Source organism: Parus major, chromosome Z, assembly GCF_001522545.3.
Source record: "Parus major isolate Abel chromosome Z, Parus_major1.1, whole genome shotgun sequence".
In the NCBI taxonomy this organism is placed as follows: domain Eukaryota; kingdom Metazoa; phylum Chordata; class Aves; order Passeriformes; family Paridae; genus Parus; species Parus major.
Window position 1 is genome coordinate 22848402 of NC_031799.1, and position 6966 is coordinate 22855367.

A 6966-nucleotide genomic window follows, 5' to 3' on the forward strand; every position below is an offset into this window, starting at 1 on the left:
TTCTTTTTCTTTTTCTTTTTCTTTTTCTTTTTCTTCTTCTTTTTCTTCTTCTTGTTCTTCTTCTTGTTCTTCTTCTTTTTCTTCTTTTTCTTGTTAATAAAGTTTTTTGTATTCATCAATCATTGGGAGTCAGCTTGGGAGTGTGCTCTGTTTAAACGCTCTGGCTTTTCACTTAATGCATCCCATCTGTTTCTGAAATAAATTGCAATAATCCGTGTTTAATGTTAATCAATGTATTACTAAATATGCAAATTATATTAAAAGACGTGGTTTGAAAAAGCTTTCATTTGTAAATATGGTAGCTGAAAACAGGAAGCATATCTAAAAGCCATTTAGATACAGTAGCCTAACTCTAACAGTGTGGCTGATTTATAAAGCGGTTTGCAAGTTGATCCTTCTCCCACAAGGGGATATGTAAAACTGTTGCATATCAGATTTTGTTAGCATCTGATGGGTTACTGCTAACAGTGTAAAGACCTAATATTCACAACCATGTCTCTTATTTAAATTAAAGCAATCTTATTCCAGCTTTCTAATTTTTGTGCTCATCCTAACATATGAATTTACATGAAGAGCTTATGAATCACAGTGAAAGAAATTTGAACAAGATTTTCAATCAGTGTTACATCTTACTGCCTGATTTAGATAATTCATTGTCTAAGGGGCTCTTCTGGCATCTCATTCTCCTTTCCAGGGGGCTCAGTCTATGAAGCTGGCTGTCCCTGTTGGTGTGGCCACAGCCCCTGCACTCCATTGCACCACTTTGCAGGAGTGCTGCTCCTAACACCAGTGTGGCTCCACACTATAGCTCACAGAGGCCTCATGGCATTACTTGTGCCACTGTATTAGACATAGAGGATCATTTGCACTTGTTGACTTTCCATGGGGCAGTGGAAAAGCATGTTCAAAAACACTATAAGCAGGACTTGACCCCCTGAGCCCAGAATCATGACACTGAACACAGGAAAGACAAAACTGGTGAGCAGTGTTGGAGAGAAGATCCAGCTAGGAAGATAAATGCTGAGACATTCTGCAAACAGAGGAGACTCTTCGTGGTCTTAGCCCAAGGTTACCCACTGCCTCTCTTGCCTCTTTTTTTACTTTGTTTTTCCATTCACATTCCTGCTCCCCTCTGGATGGATTGCATGATGTAACCAATTCTTCCCCATGATGGAGCAGCCCTACCTGGAGGACCCAGGTACCACAGGCATGGTAGAAGAGGAAGCTGTGACCACTGCAGCTGTTGCTCATGAGGAAGCAGAGGGGAAGCCCAGAAGAGATGAAAATGTGAACTATCTCTTGAGACAGAAAGTGTCCCTTGGCTGACAGTGTTTTCTCAAGCGTATGTTTAGTTTGACAACTCTCCTTTCTTTTCCCATGCTGTGTTATAGAATATCCTTGATGTTTCAGGATGCAAGGTAAGTGCTAAACAGAATTATCTGAAAGGCAGTTTACCCCTTCCCCTGGAGAAAGTCAAGTCAGAAGTGCTTGAGAGGTAGTTTGTGACTTGCTTTTCTTTTATATTCTTTTATTTCTTTTCCCTGTTGCAGTTTCCTATGAAGCATCCAGTGAAATTTACTGAAATGTACCAGAGTAGAAGGACCAGGAAACCAATCTATCATTAACCTTATCTGAGCTCAATGGGGATCTGTCGTGTTCTTAAACATTTGCTCTAATTTACACACCTTTGGGAAATAGACCAAAATTTTGAATTAATTTTAGAGTATAAAGGACCAAATATGAGACACATTTGATTGTGCCTCTTTCAAATGACCATTTGATTACATATTATTAAATGCAATGGCTTTGCCACAGTTTCCATGAGAAGTTGAACTAAGTTTTGCTCCAACATTTTGAAGCAAATTTCAGATATCCTGAAACTCAGACCTGGTCTATATGTGTGAACAAACCTCCCAAGAGCTAGAAGTGGGAACAAGGTTTACCAAAATCCTGTGAACTGAAACTGCTGAGTTCTACATGGCTCTATATGTGATCAGTGCCAGAGTTCAATAGCCCTGCAACACCACCTATCAGCCAAAGAGGGGGAGAAAGTGTGAGCACTACTCATTGTCATGCATTTACATTCAAATATTTGCAAGCATTTCTTATTTTGCCCTGTAATTGTAATAAAACTGTTTCACGAATTCAAAACATGAAAAATAAATAAAACTCCCTCCTTTACCCTGGAGAAGAGATAGGAGGGACAAGGTCACAAGCAAGGTTTCATGAAGATGTAATGCTATAACAGCTATTGTGAGTGCTATGCTTGTCTTCATGGTATGGATGTCTGAGGGAATGCTAAGCTGATGAATTCATTGAGATTTCCCTGTTGGTTTTTTGTGTGTGGTGCTAAGGAGATTGACAACACAGGTCTAGGTACTCCCAAGGGTACCCTGGGCAAGGTGATACAGCACCCTTTGTCCCTCTTGATGGGCAGAGGCTCTGGATGAGCTTATCCCAGGAGGCATTTTTCACTGCCACAACCCTCAGAATTGAACCCCCATTTGTGGATCTGATGTAGCAATTTGGTTTGACTTCTCCTTTGCAAAGTCATGCTCTTCCCTTGTGTCACAAAGCCCTAGAGGTTTGCCCTCAGCACTTGGGGGATTTTGGTGATGACACTGTGGTTGGCAACTGAGATTGCCCTTATGGAATGTTTTTTAATCTTGTCTAGTCAAATAAAAAAAGTGAAAGTAACAACAAGGTCTGCTGTTAGGAGTGAAGATTCTGATTCATAGAGGATTTATTGACAGTACCTTTGAAAGTACTGTTTAATATGCAAGGTAAACAAATTAAAAATCCCAGCTTGTGGTCCAAGGGCATTCACAAATTAGAAATGACCCTCTGCCTGCCATGAGAGTGCTAATGATGTGAAAGCTGAAAGGGAGTGAATCCTCTTGGGAGAAGAGAGTGGGTCAGAGGGGCTTTTGTAATCTACCAATCTGTTTGGCTTTGACAGGCTCTTTGTCTAACATGGGAGATGACAAGAGGAGCTGCCACGTCTGGGAAAGATGGGAATGCCTGCCTACAAGCTTTATGTATTTTTCATTTTGTCCTCACTCAGTTGTTGGTATCTCTTGAGTGCCTGAGTCCCAGGAAAACACTTCCCTGTGCCTGCAGCTAAGGGGAGAGAGCAGCAGGCACCTCAGTCACTATTACAGAGTATGACACAATGAGGGGCTTACATCACAGACCCAGTAACTTTGTTTTGTTTCACACCTGTTTTAATCACAACAGTTGCCTCTAATCCAGACCTGAGAAAGCACAAAGGTATCCACTGTACCTTGAGTCCATATCTCACTCATAGGCTGACATGGATATTGGAGTGTAAGTGGTGGAAGTGCTGGTATCAACTGCAGCAACTCATTGGTGTGGTCTGAAGGCAGAGTTGGTGTTGACAAGGACCACGCCTAGGAACAAGTCTTTACTACACACACTGACCCTTAGGAGCTCTAGTACCTTGCATAAGAAAGCAGAGCTCTGTCTCCAAGGATGTATACACAATTTTCCTTGACTCTACAAAGAATCTGAGTGAAATTCTAGGCCCACTAAAATAAAAAAAAAAAAAAAAAGAAGGAAAAAAAGGAAAGGAAAAAAAAAGCCATGTTATCACCTTCAGATAATGCTAAGATGGATATCCAGATGCATACACAGGTGGATATGCATAGAAATCCAGATGGATATCTAGGAAGTGTGGGCAGGGGACCCTGACTGTTCTTTTGCTATAAAGAAAAAAATATCTTCTCTGTTGAGAGATACCTTTTGTTTAGCTTAAATCAGTGAGTTTTAAACAGAATGGGTCACTCAGATTTACAGTACTGTGTGATTTGATCTGCTGTTTGCTTGGCTCTACTGGATCAGCATGAGCAGCTGGATTTGCTGGAGCCCTGGGCTGCAGACTGTGAGCTTTCACCCAGATACGTTGGACCAGAGTTGGTTTGCTTGGTAGCTGGCACAGTTTTGTGTTTTGTCTTTAGTTTGGGAAGAAGATGAATAACACACTGATGTTGAGTTGTTGCTAAGTGGTTTTTATCCCAAGTCTAGGCCTTCTTTCATTACGATGTCCTGATTGATCTAGTGCACAAGAAACACAAAGCAGAAGACAAGGAGGCTGCAGCTATCAGCAGAAGCTACAACTCAACAAGATAAGAGCAGCTGACAGCCTGACTGTGGGGAGACAGAGAAAGAATCCAATAAGGTGTTAGGAAATCCCAGCCCAAAAATCACCATTGGACTTGAAATCACATGAAGAGTGCCTGAGGGCAGGTGTATAAATCATGAGGGTTTAATTGCCCTGAGGTTTTTGTTTTCTGGGTCAGTTTAAGCTGATCTGTTGCTATATCACTCTATTAAATTATTCATTTTTATACATCTGACACCTGAGACTCTGCTGCAGAAAAGCCAGGACAAAGCCTGAAGGAGGAAGTGTACCTAAGGATGAGTGTGTGTGTAAGGATCTGAAAGGGAGCCCATCAGCCCCACGGGGAACAGACTCCAGTCCTAGCAGGGAAAGCCTGGGTGGTGGGTGTGACACTCCTTGAAGGTGAGAGAATTCTTGGGCTGTGGCTTCTCTCCTTTAACAACCACATCTTTTTCCTCTGCTTCTCTTGAATTCTTACTTAAGTCCAGAATTGATGCAGCAAAGGTACCATTTGTGGATATAACCACAGCTGCAAGAAGAGAAGGGGGTGGTGGTTCCAAGCCCATGTTCACAAAGAAGCACTAACAGAAATGGCCATGCTATTTATTGAACAATCAAGTCTGTTTTTAAAAGCTGGTGCTGGAGAAGACCTGAATGGCAGTGTAGCAAGCTGCCTGATTAGTGGCATAACTGCTTCAGCTGCTTTGGAAGTTTACAGATTTCAAAAGCTGCTCCCGATTTTTGGTGTTTAAAACCTTGAGTTGTGTTTCCTGGAGGAAGTGAGACTGACAGTTGCAAGCAGCCTTCCTTTAGTGAGCAGCACCCAGCACTTCTGAAAATGGCACTCCACACCAAAACACCCCAAAACATGGTCATTCAAGATGAATGGAAACTACTGAGATTTGTTCTTCAAAGGTCCTCTGACATTTAGACCCTAGATAGTTTGTGATTGGAAATGTGTTTAACATGTCTCTAGACAAGAAGAGACCAAATATTTCCCTTTTTCAACTCTTGACCAAGTGAGTCCTTGCAGATTCTTCTCATCTCCACCCTTCCCCAGTTCATACTCAGGAGGCTATCCTTAAGCCTGTCAGAGTGCAGAGCATGGTCAAAGCTGCTGGGTTACAGCACCACATCATTTTTATATATTCAAGAGCACCAAGTTCTTATCCATCATTTTGAAGGTACTCAGAGGCAGGAGAGGAGCAATAGGCTTGGTGTTTCCCCATTCTCTCACATAAGGCAGGAGCTTTATGGTTAACTCTGGTTAGCCCCAGGGCAGGAATATATGTCCCCTATTTTTTTTCAGATGGGCTGAGGCTGCCTATGTGTTGGCTCCTTGTAAAAAGCAGCTCTTGCCTATGAAAAGCAATAACTGGGATTTTTGTCTCTTCAACTGCATGCTGAACAACAGAATGCTGAAACCATCTGTCCTCAAAGCCTACATTTCAGTCGTATCAGAAATTTCTGTTTTCACTTATGTAAGTTCTCTCAAGTACAATCTTCTCACAAAATTACACATGGTCTTTGGTAGAATCCTCTGATTCTTTATTTAATTGAAGATCAGTAGTGAGAGAAGGTGACATTTCATCTCAAACTTGAGAGTTTGCCATCTCACAATTCTATGAACCAAAGATGAGGTATGAATGGGTTTGCAACCTCACATTAATAAGGAGGAGAGCCCAGATGCTGAGGTGGAGTGCAAGATTATATATCTGGGAAAGAAGGAAAAAGAACACTTCAGGGGCACAGAAAAGTCCATAGGAATACTTTGTACCTCACTTTGCTAACTTGTCTGGGAATGAACAGATTAGCTATTGAAATCTGGCGGAAAAATACAAACCATGATCCTTGTCATTGGATGTCACTGTCAGAAAAAAAATTCAAGATGTTTTTAAACATTTTTAAAGAGTGAGGTGAATCAAGACCAGAAGTAGCTGGACAACACATGTGTCAGATTCAGTCATGTGAAATCTCTACATGGAGAGTATCTACCTTTATGAAGAAATGCTGCAGCTTGTGTGAAAGCTTGGTATAGAAATGGGTAGATGACATATTCTGGTTTGTGTTACTTAGAAGATATGACTTAGCAAGCACAGTAAGAAGCCCTTTCTGCCTTATTTATTTCTGAAGTGACAGACTTGTTTGGAAGAATTTTCTGGCAGAAAAGAAGAGAAAATGTTTAGAAAGGTCTGAAAGCCTATTAAAATGCCCTTCAAATCAGGATGCAGTGGAGACAATGCACTACTCAAGAAAGCAGTATTGAAGAAGAGATAACCTTGCCCAATGTTGGTATCAACCCAGCCTGTCCTACTCCAAGAGGAAGAGGAGACAGGAGTTGTAATGTCATTTTGAGGGTCCCTGTTTAGTCAGAGAATCCAATTCTCCTGAAACCCATGTTGCTTTTACACCAGCTTGTTCTGTTGACCAAGGTTCCCATCATCAATGTTCACTCATTTTAATAGCTTTTGTGTCCTTTATTACCCCTTTTTTTCATGAAAGGTATAAGAGATCAGGCTCTTGTGAATCATTTACACACTTAATGGAAGATTTCAGGTCTCAGTCATATTTTCTTGCAGTCCAGATGCAGCATTTGCTTGCAGCATTTGCTCTGGAAAACAACCACAACCAGTTTCATCTGAAGGAGGCAGGGAAAGCCTCTCAGCAACAGGACAAATGACAGAGCTGGTTAGCTGACAGTCAGACACTCAAAGCTACATTGTCCAGACTCGCCTGCCACAAAATTAGCCTTGAGAACAGCATTTCTAAGCTTCCAACTGTACATTGTGCCAGGATTTAAGAGATCAAGGCCAAAGAAAATGGGG